A 14992-nucleotide genomic window follows, 5' to 3' on the forward strand; every position below is an offset into this window, starting at 1 on the left:
TATACAGAAATCAGTGGCTTTCTTATACACTAACAATGAAAATACAGAAAGGGAAATTAGAGAATGGATTCTATTTACTATAGCACCAAGAACCATAAGAGGTAAAGGATCTGTACTCGAGGAACTACAGAACACTCATGAAAGAAATTGAAGAAGACACAAAAAGGTGGAAGACCATTCCATGCTCTTGGATCAGAAGAATAAACATTGTTAAAATGTCTATACTGCTTAGAGCAATCTATACTTTTAATGCCATTCCGATCAAAATTCCATCAGTATTCTTCAAAGAGCTGGAGCAAATAATCCAAAAATTTGTATGGAATCAGAAGAGACCCCGAATCGCTAAGGAGATGTTGAAAAACAAAAATAAAACTGGGGGCATCACGTTACCCGATTTCAAGCTTTACTACAAAGCTGTGATCTGTATCCATTCTTAATTAAGAAAGCTGAAGTTGGGCGGGCACATTGCATTAACATCCCCTCTTTATTCTGAGTAAGTACAAGGTAAACAGAAGAGTGGCTGAAAAGGAAAGGTTACTGGAGCCAGATCATGCTGTTTCATGGGTCATGCTAAGGTTTGGATGTGTTACACAAACAGCAGGAGAAAATTCTGGAGATTTAAGTAAGGGACTGATTTTCCTAGTCATGGGAGTGGAGGTGTAGATTGTGTAGAACGAAGACATTTTGAGTGAGACCTACTCCAGCCATCCTCAGTCTAATTCTGATTCAACAAGCCAAACACTGCCGTGTCTTCATCGATGCCTGTGTGTTGTGCAAGTGACAGTCTATGTTAGTCCCCCAGTTCTGTCCATAGTCCATCTGCCTCGGAATCATGTGGGAAGCTTCTATAAGATAGAGATTGACAGGTCCTGTCCCCATGAGAATCTATTTCTGTGAAGTGGGCTCAGATATAATCTGTATTTTTTTATAAGGTCTCAAACTGATCCTGATAATTAGCTTTGTTTGAGAATACTGATGAGAAAAGAGGTGTGGAGCTGGGCTAGTCAGAAACCCAGGAAGATAAGGTAGGGAAGGCAAGAGTATGGGTCTATTTCTGGGGAAGAGCTAGATAGTGAAATCCGTTCTCCACATTGATGTCAGTCTTTCTGCAGTATAATCTATGTCATGTATAAACTTTCAGTGACTCCCCATCGCTGATGGAGTGAATTCCTATCTCCTTGGAAGGACATATAAAACCTTTTGTGATCCAGCCCTGCTTTCCCTCTGCAGCTTCAGATTTTCCACATCCCCTGCAGCTGTACTTAACTATGTCAGTTCCCTAAAGGAGCTATGATTTATAGCTCGTGGCAGTTATAGATATTACTTCCCTAGCATAGAACATCTCTCATTCTTTTTTGTCTGACTCAGACTGCTTAGATGTTGCTGACTCTAGAAAAGCTTCCCATAGCCCCTCAGTGCTGGGCTAGGTGCCCTCACTCTGTGTGACCTTCATACCCTGTGCTTCACTTGTTACAGCCCTCGTCATATCATCGTAAGCAAGGCTACTTGACATTTCCCCTCTTTAAGTCTGAGCTCTTTAATGGAACATTTATGGTTGGAGTCTCAGTCATAGGCATAGGCCCTAGTATGGCAGAGACTCAAGCTTTTGTTGGAAGTCTGGAAGGTGATGTTATGTAGAAAGACTCATGAACAGCCTAAGTTTCTGGCATTCAACATGAATCAGAGCAAAGCAGCAGGTAAAAAACAAGGATTTCTGAAGTTGCATGGGCACTGGGATGTGTAAGACTGGTCAAAACGGTGATCAAACAATTCCAGCTCACAAGAACCAGGAAATGCACAGAAACAAGAAGTCAGGGAGTTCAGGGATCAAGCATCTGGAAAGAGATTGTAGCAAGGAAATTAGGTTCTGAGGTGAAATGGTGCCTAATTAGGAAATCCCTTTTTCTAATAGGAGCTGACCTAACGGCATGGCCAACCCAAACCCCATAGTTTCATCAGGTAAGAGGGTAGATTTCATAAGAGAGATATTTTAAATTGTGGGTAGGTCATAGCAAAGCAACTCTTAATCCTCTCCCATTTCCCGCTAGGCAACAAATCCAAAGAGACAAACTAGGCTATAGATGAAGTTAATCCTTCTGTGAATATTGAATATAAGTTGAAATTGCTCACCTGTACTTCCCAGCTGAATTCAGTGCAAACGTGCCTGCAGCTCTAGATGAACTTTGGAGGGCCCCTCAGTTTAGGCAGTGATTCATGAATGGGTGCAGTCTTCACCCACCTCCTTTTCTGAGAGCCTGAGCCGCCGCTCCGAAGCGTCATCACCGGAGCACACCGAGTCTTCGGGGTCAGCAGTTTTATAGATTCGGGACCGTCATAAAAATAGAAAACAAAATGAATAAGGTCATCCATGTGAAAGATGATCTGCTTTGTATTACGGACACATTTTGGCCTGATCCTGTTTTTTTTTTTTTTTTTTACTCTCTACCATTTCCTGAAACTGGCCTGCTCTGAGTGATGTATTGGGGAGAAGCCCTGTGTCAGATGTATTCGGCCGCCTGTCATGAATAATTAAAACCAGTTGTGTTATGCTTTCCTTAGTTCCCCTGACTCTTTGATGCTTTGGTGTCCATGCCAGAAAACTACCTCTTATAATCATCAGAGGCCAGTGTTTTTGCAGAGGTCACTGCAAGCTAATTAAGCAAATATGTGAAAAATAGTTTTAAATTATCTCAATTAGTAGAGTGTGTGTATAGACGTATCTAGAGTGGGGTTGAGGAGAGACTTTTAAAATAATAGCTGACTTGCAGAGTTAGTGATTTGGTGACAGAGAACTATGCATATATGGTACCTTTGTAGGTTCATTAAGTTGGCATGGTCTGACCTTTGACAGGCAAATAAACATATAGAAAATGTCCAAGTAGATCATGGTTCTGTAATGGGAAAGACAGATAAATAAAGAGTAATGAATCAGAACGAAAAGGACCACAAGAGAAGTACGGACAAAGAATTAAAGTGATGTAGAAACCAGAATCTCTGGGATTTGAGGGATTCCACACAGAATCCACTCGCCCAACGTTTTCTGAAAGCCTCCTGTGTGTCACCCAGGTCTTGAGGGTCTCAGGATATACCACGGAATCAAATCCAAACATCCCTGGCCTTGTGGAGACTGTACTCTATGAGAGCTGGGGGCACAGTAAATATAAATCAGTCAATTATTTGTTATGTTAGAAAGTGGTAAGTATTGGAGAAAAAAAGGGAAAAATAGAGAAGAGTAAGGGGAATTGAGAGTCATGAAGGAAGGGCTGTCATTTAAAATAGTGGACCACACTGGATCCTTGGTTAGGTGGCATTTGAGCAAAGGAATGAAGAGGGTAAGGACATTGGCCATGTGCATGTCTGGGGGGGAGGGGGCGACCAGTGCAAATACCCCAGATTTGGAGTATGCTTGGCCTACTTGGAGACTAGCGAGGAGGTCAGAGGAGCTCTGGCATGGTGGATGAAGGAGCAGGTGCAATTCGTGTGAGATTTAGGGATATGGCTGTGGCCAGATCATGTAGGGTCTTGACGATTATGGAAGGGGCTTTTACTCTGACCCAGAAGGGAAAATACTGCAGAGTTTTGAGAAGAGTAGTGACATGACCTTTCCTTGACTTGAGAAAAGTAACAGTGGACGGAAGCAAGGAGACCAGATAGATCAGGAGTTGGTAAACTATGACTCGTGGTCCAAAATCAGCTTGTTGCTTTTGTGTAAATACACTTTTATTGGAGCACAGAGAAGAAAACCAAACAGCTACAGTGATAGCTATAACTAGAGATCAAAGGGCCTGGACTTAGGCAGTGCCCACAGGAGCAGAGGACATGCAGGGGAGGCGAAATCAACGGGAGCCGGCGCTGACTGGGTGTGGCTGAGGAGAGAAAGAAAGGAATCAAGGAAGACTTGAAGATGCCCAGCTACAGTCACTGGGTGGAATATGTTAACTTTTAGAGTTTAGGGAATACATGACAGCAGCTGCGACACCTGGCAGATGACCCACCTTTAATAAACAATCACTCAGCTGAGGCATCATGAGTACACTCTGTTCTGTAATTAAAGATTTCTTTCTCTTATGGAACTCAACATTCCTTAAAGTGGCTTTAAGACTTCTGAGGGGCCAATCATTTTTTTCCCTCTAAACAATTTAGCCACTTTAGATACAGACTCAGGAATCAAGGATGGAATATTAATACAATTAAGTATGAAGGAAGGCTTGTGCCCAATAAGACTTCCTCTCATGCTCCAGTTCCCCTACCCCACACTTCTAGATCTTGGGGCTTGAATGCCCCCACAGCCCAGTGCTCCCCACTGCATCCCAACCGGGGGAGACTCAGGTCTGAAGGGCTTCTATTTGCCAAGAGAGATACAAGGACATGTGCAACCTCTCCTGGCCCAGGGAGGATGGAAGACTGACAAGAAAGGCTTGTCAGGCATCGGGCATCTACGCTTTCTTTCCACAGTGAACCAAGAGCAAGAGGGAAGACGTTGCTTGCTCTGTGAATCCAATCACTTCTGCCAAACTCAACAAGGGAAGTCGCTACCCTTTTCGTGAGAAGGAGTAAGATGGAAAAGGTCTCAAGTGCTCCTTCCTTCCTCCCCTACTGATCTCTCCTGGAAGTAGAATGAGAAATCTGTGCCTCTCTATGGAAATCGAGGAACACAGTAAGAAGCATTCCCCTTCCTGCGACAGGACCTGTGTTAGACACACGAAAACTGAAATACAAACTCGGGTGGCTTTCCGCAGTGGCATCGTAGCCAGTGAGGTTTATCCGAGGCGGGATTGTTGCTAATTGAAAATACACGCTCAGGTACAGTAGTCTAGTCCTATGTGGGCCCTAAATGGGACAAAGTGCAGGGCCAGAGCACTAAGGGAAACAGCCCGTAGGGAAATAGACTGGACCACTGGTCCAGCCGGGCGAGAGGGGGAACGTTTAGCACATGGATGCAAGGACGCCTTGTGAGAGTCAAGGGTGAGGCTGTGCCTCAGGATGGGACCAGAGAAAAGGGAGCCCCTGGGAACCCATGAAATAGACCCTCCCCATCTCAAGCCTTGGCTTCTCTCTGAGAATACGCTTCATTTTCCTCTTTTCTTGTGCGTGGCGTTCTCTGTGCCCTTGTCTGTGTAACAGAAAGCAGAAAATACAGGCTACCAGGGCTTCCCCGTTTGCCTGCTCCGGATTCAGCCAGAGAGTGACGGAGGAAGGGACAACTCTCAGTAGAGACAACTCTCAGTGGAGTTGCTCTTCATTCTCCGCTCCTGGGCAAGGGTTACTAGCCGGTCTGGCCTAGGTCAGAGCCTCATTTCTTTCTTTCTTTTTTTTTTTTTTTTATAATTTTTTAATTTTTTATAAACATATAAGGTATTATCAGCCCCAGGGTGCAGGTCTGTGAATTGTCAGGCTTATACACTTCACAGCACTCAACAGAGCACATACCCTCCCCAATGCCCATAACCCCACCCCCCTCTCCCTAACTCCCCTCCCCGCGAAGAGCCTCATTTCTTGTTCACTCAGCTAAGCTGCAGGGCTGTGTGTACCCCACCCTCTCCACCCCCAGCTGTGGGCTCTAGTTGCCATGGCTAAAGGAAGCGAGCTGGGAAGATACTCCAGAACTGTCTTCAGTGTCTGATCAGGAAGTAATCAGAAAATTTTAAATCGTGCAACATGGTTATGTCATGCACTAAAATGCAATTAGGCAGTCTCTTGATAGGAACTCTTTAAAAGAGTGTCTTGGAAATGCAGCCAACACCTGCACTTGGGACCTTAGCAAGAATAAGTAGGCTGCGATTTTCCCGCGCCGCTGGATTAAATGTATGTACAGAAAGGATACGGGTTATTGTAAGAAGAACAAAAGGATGTCAAGGAAGAATGTCTGGTTCTCACCCCCTCCAGGAATATTTGTCAAGAAGGAAAAAGGAATGTGGCAGACAGGCCCTCTGTGTCTGCCAGATGTTCTCTGACAATACTTCCTGTTAAAACTGAAATTTGAACTCTGAGAGCCAAGCAGTGAAACAGCCAGTGGCCTTGGGAATCCTGTGCATTTGGCCCTTCTGGGTCCTTCTGGGTGTTGCTCTGGGTCAGACCACCAGTTCTTGTTAGTCTGTCTCTGGACGATTAGTCCTTTGGCCCTTTCCATGGCCCAAAAGTTACACGAGTAGTTCTTTCTGTCTCCTCCTCACTTTGGCTTCTGGAATTTCCTCTCAGACTTGGGGTAAGAGTAGTAGTAAGCGCTCAGCAAATGCTCGCTGAGTTCTTTACATCTCTGATTTTGTTTAACTTTTTCAACAGGCCTGTGAGATAGATGTTTTACATATTTTTATGTAAATTCCATGTTTCATAAGTATAGAAACTGAGCTTTAAAGAGTTTTAAAGAATTCCCAAATATGGGTGGCTGGTTAGAGGACCGAACATAATTAGGAACCCAGGCCTGCTTGATAGCTAAGTCCGTGCTCTTGAGACAATCTGCAGGGATGATCATGTTGTCTAGGAACACGGAAATACTACATTTACACTAGTTACACACTGACATCATTCCATTCCCAAACGCAGATAGACTCAGGTGTTACCTTCTGTAGGAGCGACACTTGTGCGTTAGCAAATAGAGCTTCCTAAACTTGATATAGTAGTTTCCCCACCTGTGTAATGGCTTTCTCTTTCCACCCTCCAGAAAATCCTTGTCCCACTCACATATAATGTCAGAAGAGTCTTCACACTATTCTTCAGAGGAAGGGTCACTCTGAAGAGCCTGGCCACAGAACCCACTCCCAAGATGATCCCACTGTCCGGGACTCCTGGTTTGGAGAAACAGATCTACAGTGAAAAGGATAACCAGGGTGGCCAGGCCCCAGGCCTTCTACGAGAGGCCATGGGCAACCATTCACTATGTCAAATGATTGTCCAGAAAGAACTGCTGACCCTCTGCTCAGCAAATCCTGGACTTGTCCTTTGCTTTTGGCTCTCCCTCCTTGTTTTCAGGAGATTTATCTTCACTTCTTTGTTATTACAGTATGTTATTAGATCATTCCTCCAAATCTGCCGTAAGGAGGCACTTAGCAAGCTTCTATTGCATTGTAAGTATTTACAATCTATTTAATAATTTCAGGACATTTCAGAAATTTTCAATGTAGGGGCGCCTGGGTGGCTCAGTCAGTTAAGCATCTGCCTTCAGCTCAGATCATGATCTCAGGGTCCTGGGATTGAGCCCCATGTTAGGCTGCCTGCTCAGCAGGGATTCTGCTTCTCCCTCTGCCTCTGCCCCCCGATTGCGCTCTCCCTCTCTTTATTTTTTTATTTTATTTTTTAAAAGATTTCATTTGATTTATTTGACAGAGAGAGACAGCAAGAGAAGGAATATAAGCAGTGGGAGAGGAAGAAGCAGATTCCCCATGGAGCAGGAAGCCCAATGCAGAGCTTGATCCCAGGACTCTGGGATCACAACCTGAGCTGAAGGCAGATGTTTAATGACTGAATCATCCAGGTACCCCCTCTTTCTATCTCTCTTTAATAAATAAAATATTTTTTTAAAAAAGATTTTATTTATTTATTTGACAGAAAGAGAGAGAGAGAGATCACAAGTAGGCAGAGAGGCAGATAGAGAGAGAGAGGGATGCAGGATCCCCGCCAAGCAGGGAGCCTCATGTGGGGCTCGATCCCAGGACCCTGAGATCATGACCTGAGCCAAAGACAGAGGCTTAACCAGCTGAGCCACCCAGGCGCCCCAGTAAAATCTTTTTAAAAAAAGAAATTTTGTCAATATAATTCTTTTATTTTTTTGTTTATTTATATATAGAAAACACATATGGTAATTAAGTTAACCACACAAGTAACTTGCCTTCAGGTTGGTTTTTGGTTGTACGTTGTGTTTCAGTAAACTCTGTAGAAAAGTTTGTCTTTTCTTAGTTATAGAGTTTAAAATGTGATGTAGGTTGTGAGCCTTTTTTTTCTCTATATGCCCACACACACAAAGAATTTTACAAATCAATTCAAGAGAAGTGTTATAGTAAAGATTATTAGGGTGGTAAGACTATCTCTATTTGACTTTCTTTTCCAAGCTTAAGTTTCATCTCAACAGATTCCTTTATTTTCTAAATCCATGTGTGTTTGAAGAAGGAACTTGTGAGCTTGATTCTTAGAGGTGAAACCAACTTTGGAAAGGTTCCAACCCAACATCTGAGTCGTACTTTTGAGGATAGATCATAATAGCAAGGACTTACTGCTCTTTTCTAAGCATCTCTGTAAATACTTTAGATGTGTTAGTTCACTTAGACTCTCCATGTTCCTAGAAGCTGAGTACGACCTTTATTCCCACTTTGCGTAACAGTAAACTGACGCATAAAGGACACCAGGAACTTAACTGAGTTCATGCAGCTGGAGTTGTGTCTCCGAGCTCTTGGGCACCATACAGTGCTATAGAACAACTGTACCAACATGATCCAAAAGAGGTTACCTCTGCCCTTACCAGTCCTGAGGCCTGTGTGATCTCTGGATCTTTCTGTATTCCCATATTCTGCACCATATAACCCTTTTCTCCTCTTACCATCAAACCCCACAGTCAGATATTCTAGAAATAAATGAGCACAAAGTATAAAATAACAGATTGTTACAGAATTGATCCTTTTTAGACCCTGTTCTTTTATTTTCTCTTGAAGAAAAAGAGTCTGACTTTGTTCTCTGGAACCCAAGTGCGTTCCCTTTCTTTACTCCAGGAGACTGTCCTTTGTGTCCTCTGTGGACACCAAGTGTGGACAGAGATGGCAAGTGGTGAAGGAAGGGCTCATTTGCATACCTTCTGCTTGCCAGTGAGAACACAGTAATGGCTTCTCTCAGTGAACGTGCTATGCCTGGGAAAGGTGAGAAGTTGGGGACAGCGGGTCTCAGGGAAGTGATAGTTCATCGGCTACGCTTCACATGGGCCATGCCATTCATTTCTCATCACAGGGATTGCATTTCAGTGGCAGCTAATCTGAGGACAGGTCTAGACAGAGATTGATGAGAAACCTTAACCCTCCCTGGAATGTGGGTAGATTCTGGGGCTTCCAGGCCCGGCTGCAGAAGAAGCCGTTCAAGGAGCCAGGAGCCCAGATTACCTGGAGTGGACATTAGAGTCTTGGCTAAGGACGGCTGAGTGCTCTTTACAGAGGCCCTGGTCTGGGGTCTGGTGTGTGATACTCAAGTCAGGTTTAACCCATGATGATAGGAAGAAGGAAGAGGCCAGGCAGCTGGGTTGACAAGTTGGCATATTTATATTTTCATTTCTGAGGGAAATTATGATGGATTTTTTTCTTAAGATTTTTATTTACTTGAGAGAGAGAGAGAGAGAGAGAGCACATAAGCAGGGGCTAAGCCAGGGCCAGTGGCAGAGGGAGAGGGAGAGGGAGAAGCAGACTCCCCCCTGAGCAAGGAGCCCGATGTGGGGCTCTGTCTCAGAACCCTGAGATCATGCTCTGAGCAGAAGGCAGACGCCTGACTGACTGAGCCACCCAGGGGCCCCCGATGCATTGCTTTTACTCTGGAAATATGTTGACCATGATCCCTACTTCTAGAGAAATATATATGAGATACGTTCTAATCTTTATTTTTAACTCCTCATTCTTCCAGTAAATAAGAAGGCATTTATTTGTCCAACTGCTCACTCATTCACTAAGCTGATGAGTCCGTTTATTTGTCAGTATTATTTGGCACCTAATGCATGCCAAACATTGTGCTAGGCCCTGGGGATACCATGGGGAGCAAAATAGATTTAAATAACTTTCAATTTGGTCCATGGCAGATGGGAAATGAGCATGGACTCAAATAAACCGTAATCTTTATTGCGATAAATGCCATGAAGCAAACACACAAGAAAGAGAATAGTGGGTGTGGATATCTAATTTATATCTGAAGATCTAGAATAATTTTTGCTGGCTAGTAAATCTGGATTCTTAGGGGTTCCACTGGGGGCGATTTATGAAATGAGGGCTGTGATGAGATGCCCTGGGTGGGGTCCTCATAAATCGCAGGGGCTAAAGGGGGACTTGAAAGGGGAAGAAATGTCCATCTCTTCCGTACCTTCTCGCATACCATCCGTAAGTCTGGTCTGTGCTGTTCACAGTTTTGTTCCCAGCGCCTGGCGCAATGGCACGTAGTAGGTGTTCAACAAATGTCTGTTGAATAAATGAATAATTTAAAAGATGACATTCTTTGTTTCTCTGTCTCCAGGGAAGGCATCAGGGCAAAACTGGGAGTAAAGAGGCAGATCAAATTTTGAGAGTTAGACTCAGCTCATAAATCCCACACTGGGACTTTATGTCTTATAGGCTCTATGAACGATCTGCAGACAATACCAGAAAAATGTCCTGAAGGCAGAAGTCAAAGACCAGCAGCAAGGAAAGGGGATCTTCTCATTTGATGCCTAAAGTTTGGGCTGAGGCAGTGGGTCCCTGCCAGTCCAGACTTTGATGGCATCCGTAGCAGCCTTGGTCTAGGGGGCCACACCAAGGGGCCGAGACCCACCTCTCGGCCCTCCCACGCTCTCCGGCACTCTTCAGCACCGCCTCTGACAATGAAGTTGAGAACTCTGCAGCTCTGGAAAGACAATGAGTCAGGTTAGAGCAGGTGGAGGGAGAGAGAGAGAAGAGGAAACACTGAATAAAATGCCCTTTCCCCTTTCCGTCCTCAATAGCAAGCTTCTGGGATACAAATAGTTGGTTTCAGTTTAACTGTGATTGCCTCATCGCTAGCGCCAGGTTTCATACTGAAGCCAGTCGAGTAATTGCACCGGCTCTGGAATGGCCTCCTCCTGGGACAGGGAACGATGACACTTGCCTTGTCTTCAGTTGAAAAGTGGTTGCCCCTTCGCTTCAGAAGGCACAAGTCTCCCCTCTCCTCCCTCACCCTCTGTGTTCCCATTAACCATACACCGCCCCGTGTGACTACTTGATCAGGGACTTGGGAAGTAGGTTGATTGTTGTCGCTGTACCTCGATTGGTACTTTCAGTTAAATAACGGCAACCCAATCTCTACCCTATTCCACTTTCGCCTTCTAACTTTGGGAAGATCCAAAGGACGCTCGCCTCTGTAAGGCCTGCAGCGTGGCTCTTGCATGTTTGCTGCTCCTGCACTTACCAGGCACAGCCTCGCCCCTGGGCCTTTGCATTTGCCCTTTCCTCTGCTTAGTGTGTGCGGCTTAACTTTCAGTTCCCTCAGGTCTCTGCTGTAACGCGACTCTATTAAAGAAAGCACTTCTCCGTTTCTCTCCCTTCTCCCTTCCTCCTCACTTCCTGAAATGTTCTCCAAAACGCTGTCAGTATCTGACATCCTGTCAGCAACACATCGTGCAGATATCTGTTTATCTCTCTCCTCTAAATTGTAGGTTCTGGAAGGCATTGCCTTTGCCTTTTTATTGTCATATTCCCAGCATTTAGTCGAGCGTTGTCACATGGTAGATGCTCTAATAAATATTTATTGAATGAATAATACAGTGCAAATACAACCAGCCATCAGGGTGGTGAGGAAAACAAAACAAAACAAAATGAAACCCCGAAACCTCACCTGTGACAACAAAGATGTTAGCCGTGAGACGGAACACGTTTCCCATTTGTTTACTTGCGTTTTATTTCCTGATGATCAGGCGTCTTGGCAAATGCCTTTATTCTCACAATTCTAAAGCCCAGTCCGCCTCCCTCTATTTCCACATATACTCCCAAACCCTGAAAGCCTTCCCTGTTTTTACAATGCCAGGAAGGACTGACATAACAATACATCTGGCGACCCACTTACAAGCCACACTTAAGAGCAACCCTCTGCTGCAGGGACTGTTTTATATGGACCACCCTGTATGTTGCATTAGATCGTGCCTTTCTGCCAATAAGCTCAGAAGTGTTTCATAAACAAAAAGATGATGTGAGGGAAAAGGGTTTTCTCTCTCTTTTTTTCTTCTAACTCACATGGAGAATTTTACTGTAGAAGTCTTCTGCTCAGCTGCACCATGACAAAGCAATTCAGCCCAGAGAGATGATTCTTTTGGTTCAGCATCTGTTATGATATGTTGATACTGAAGAGCAGGCTTCAGGGTTTTTTGGGGGGTGGGTGGGGGCACTAAAGAAGACGAGAATCCATAGGAACAGTCGTTCTAGACAACAGAACGAATCCCCGAAGCTTTACTTGTTGCTTCCTAAAGGGTTTATGCTGGGTCCCTGAAAGGAACCTCAAGTTCAAGAGGGAAAAGGCAAGGCAAGCTAATTTATGGTTGTTCCAAGAATGCAGTTGCTGGATATATCCTGACAGGGGGTTCTGTTGTGCTTTGAAGAATAATGTGAAAATCCAAGCTCAGAATGAGCTTCTGTAATATGAAAATTAAAACTCTACCCCAAACCTTTACCTGCATCTGAAGCCAAGTCCTTTTATATGTGCAGGAGGGAACTGTTTACTTTGTATGGAAAATCACTTTCTTTTTATTAGCAAGTTCCAGGGTTTCCTGATGATCTGAAGGGCTGTTGCCTCTTGGAGGGCGTTCATGGGGCATTCTTGGCATAAGCAGGGGCCGGAAAGACTGGAAATCTTATTTTGTAACATTTTCTGCCTGGTTTTTAAAGTCAAAGAAGAAAAATGGTTCTGATAAGTTCAGCAATACCTTTGTATCTGACTTGACTACTTGTCCTGAGCTGATCTGGAGAGGTTAAAAACCGAATCAAACTAAAACAAACAATAGAAACAAACATCCAAACCAACATATCATGAACAACTTTTTCTGCCCTCTGCAAGCACGTCTGCCCCCGGAGACTTGGTGGAGTGAGGGATGGTGAGGGGCTCAGTCATTTTTTTTTTTTTAAGATTTTACTTATTTGAGAGAGCAGGAGAGAGAGAGAGACAGCACAAGCAGGGTGAGGGGTAGACAGAGAAGCAGACTCTCCACTGAGCAGGGATCCCGCTGGGCAGCTCCATTCCAGGAAGCCGGGATCATGACCTGAGCCAAAGGCAGACACTTAACCCACTGACCCAGAAGCCCCCTCAACAGTCTTCAGACACATTTTCAGTTCCCTCTTTTTCTTGCTATTACCTTCCCGCTTTGGCTTCCTGACATTGTCAGTCACTCACCTCTAAGCAGACTGCCCAGATTTCTTCTCATCTTCCCAGATCCTACCGAGAGACTTTTTTGAGCAGGTGTGCCTTAAACATTCCAGTTCACAACGATCTCCCCATCTCTCACTATGAAGATTTTCCAGGCTCCCAAATCCTCCACTGCTAGAATCAGGTATTTCCGCCCCCCATCCCTTTATCTCTACAATTAAGTCAAAGGAACTCTTCCTAGCAACCTTCTAACTCTCCTAAGCCACAGATCACCTCTGGATTCTTTACCAGGAGCCCAGAGTCTTGAATTTCAGGAGCTTATGGGCTCCTTGCCTCAACCAAGGAGCAGCCCCCAGTGGCTCTGCCGGCTCCCTCTGCCGGCTCCCTCTGCCCTTGATGCCTTCTAACCCACGTGTCCTCCTTTTCTGTTCTTTACCATCCATTCACTGACATCAGATCCACTGTTGGCTCATGTTTCCTAGCCTCGAGCCCTCCCAGTGCCAATGTGGTCCACTTGTTGAGTGATCCTGTTAGTCACCTCTGGTTCACTTCAAAATGTGCATGCCCTCACCTCAGCCTTCCAGATGGCCTCGCGGTACTATTGTAATTACATTCTCTGTCTGCAGCGGCAGAACGAAACACATGCTGTGAAAGTGGTTGCGTTTTAAGCTGCTTCCCAAGGCAGACTTTAATAAAACATGAGCGAGGTCTCCTTTAGGACTTTTCCACCTAGTGGCTCCTTCCTGGAGTGGGATTTCCTGATGGCTAATATCTCTCAATCAGATACCTGCTTCTGGATCGTGCTTTTAGATCTTTAGGCTGCAGAGGTGATCCCTTTTAAGTGGGGACTGTAAGAAAAACTCAGCAGTAACTCAACAATCCCAAGTTTGAGGGACGTTTGAAGGAAATTGAGGATAAGAGTAAGGACTAGGTAGAGATGATTTTGTGCAATAATTAGAGCTATCATTTATTGAGGAACTACTTTGGACCAAGCACTAACTAGTCACTCTGTATAGGTTATCTTCATTAAACGTGGATGGAGACTTTCAGTTCAGAGTGATCACTAGATCCTCTCTGCCAGAGCTCGTCTCCTAGGCTGCTGTTCTCCATGTGGTACATAGAGCACGAACCCAAGAAGCTCACAAACCTGGCTTCAGGTCTTTCCTCTTTTTATATGAGAACAAATTTCCATGCCTTAGAATAACATAGTCAGTTTCTCACCTGTTAAATCCAGGAATGATAATACCTACTTAACGGGATTGATGTCACAAGTCGTAGGGCTGCTGACAATCCTGACTCCATCCTTCTCATGGCCGATCAAGGGCCTCTTTCAGAGCTGCGTGCTCTGGGCCTCTTGGAGAGGAATATGCACACCTTAGAAATGCCCATCACACCTGGGGGGCCTCCCACAATCTGTTAGAGGTAACTTCTCTTTTACCTTCCTGAGGTATAGGTGGTGTCCCAATACCTAATTGAAGTTAGCTGTCAGTTAGGTGCCTGAAAACCCTTTGATCTCATGACAGTGCCCTTTTGCATCTCCATTTGCTCTATAAAACCTGTGGACGAAAGTCCGGACCTGTGGAGAGTAAGGAGGCAGCCGCTGTGGATCGTTCTCTGCCTGCTGCCCTCCCCGTCTGTAACCCAGAATGTAACTCAGTGACTCAGTACGGAGTCACCTTCGTTTCCCGGCCTCAGGTGCCTTCTCAGTTTGGGGGGCACTTTACTGTCCCTCCTTCACCTCCTGACACAAGTCTGTCAGACATTATGACTAAGGTGTGATTATTGTGACTTTTCCATAGCAGGTAACTCAAGAGACGAGAACAGTGGAGTAATTTGACCAAATAATGTGTTTCTGGTCCTTATTTGGAAGGTATATAACCAAGAGGATGACATTCATTGTTCCTGATTTCACACCTCACAAGAAGAACAACTAGAAACTATTCAAGGACAA

The 14992-nt window shown here is 44.8% G+C and overlaps 1 long non-coding RNA gene across 1 annotated transcript; it reads right to left on the minus strand.

The window, feature by feature from the left end:
* Window positions 1-9440: 9440 nt before the first annotated feature.
* LOC131815050 (uncharacterized) lies at window positions 9441-13378 on the minus strand. The gene is made up of 4 exons (XR_009347544.1): window positions 13069-13378; window positions 12353-12553; window positions 10486-10557; window positions 9441-10136 (listed from the first exon to the last, which is right to left on the minus strand). It is a non-coding gene; the product is annotated as an uncharacterized LOC131815050 (long non-coding RNA).
* Window positions 13379-14992: the final 1614 nt, after the last annotated feature.

Source organism: Mustela lutreola, chromosome 14, assembly GCF_030435805.1.
Source record: "Mustela lutreola isolate mMusLut2 chromosome 14, mMusLut2.pri, whole genome shotgun sequence".
In the NCBI taxonomy this organism is placed as follows: Eukaryota; Metazoa; Chordata; class Mammalia; order Carnivora; family Mustelidae; genus Mustela; species Mustela lutreola.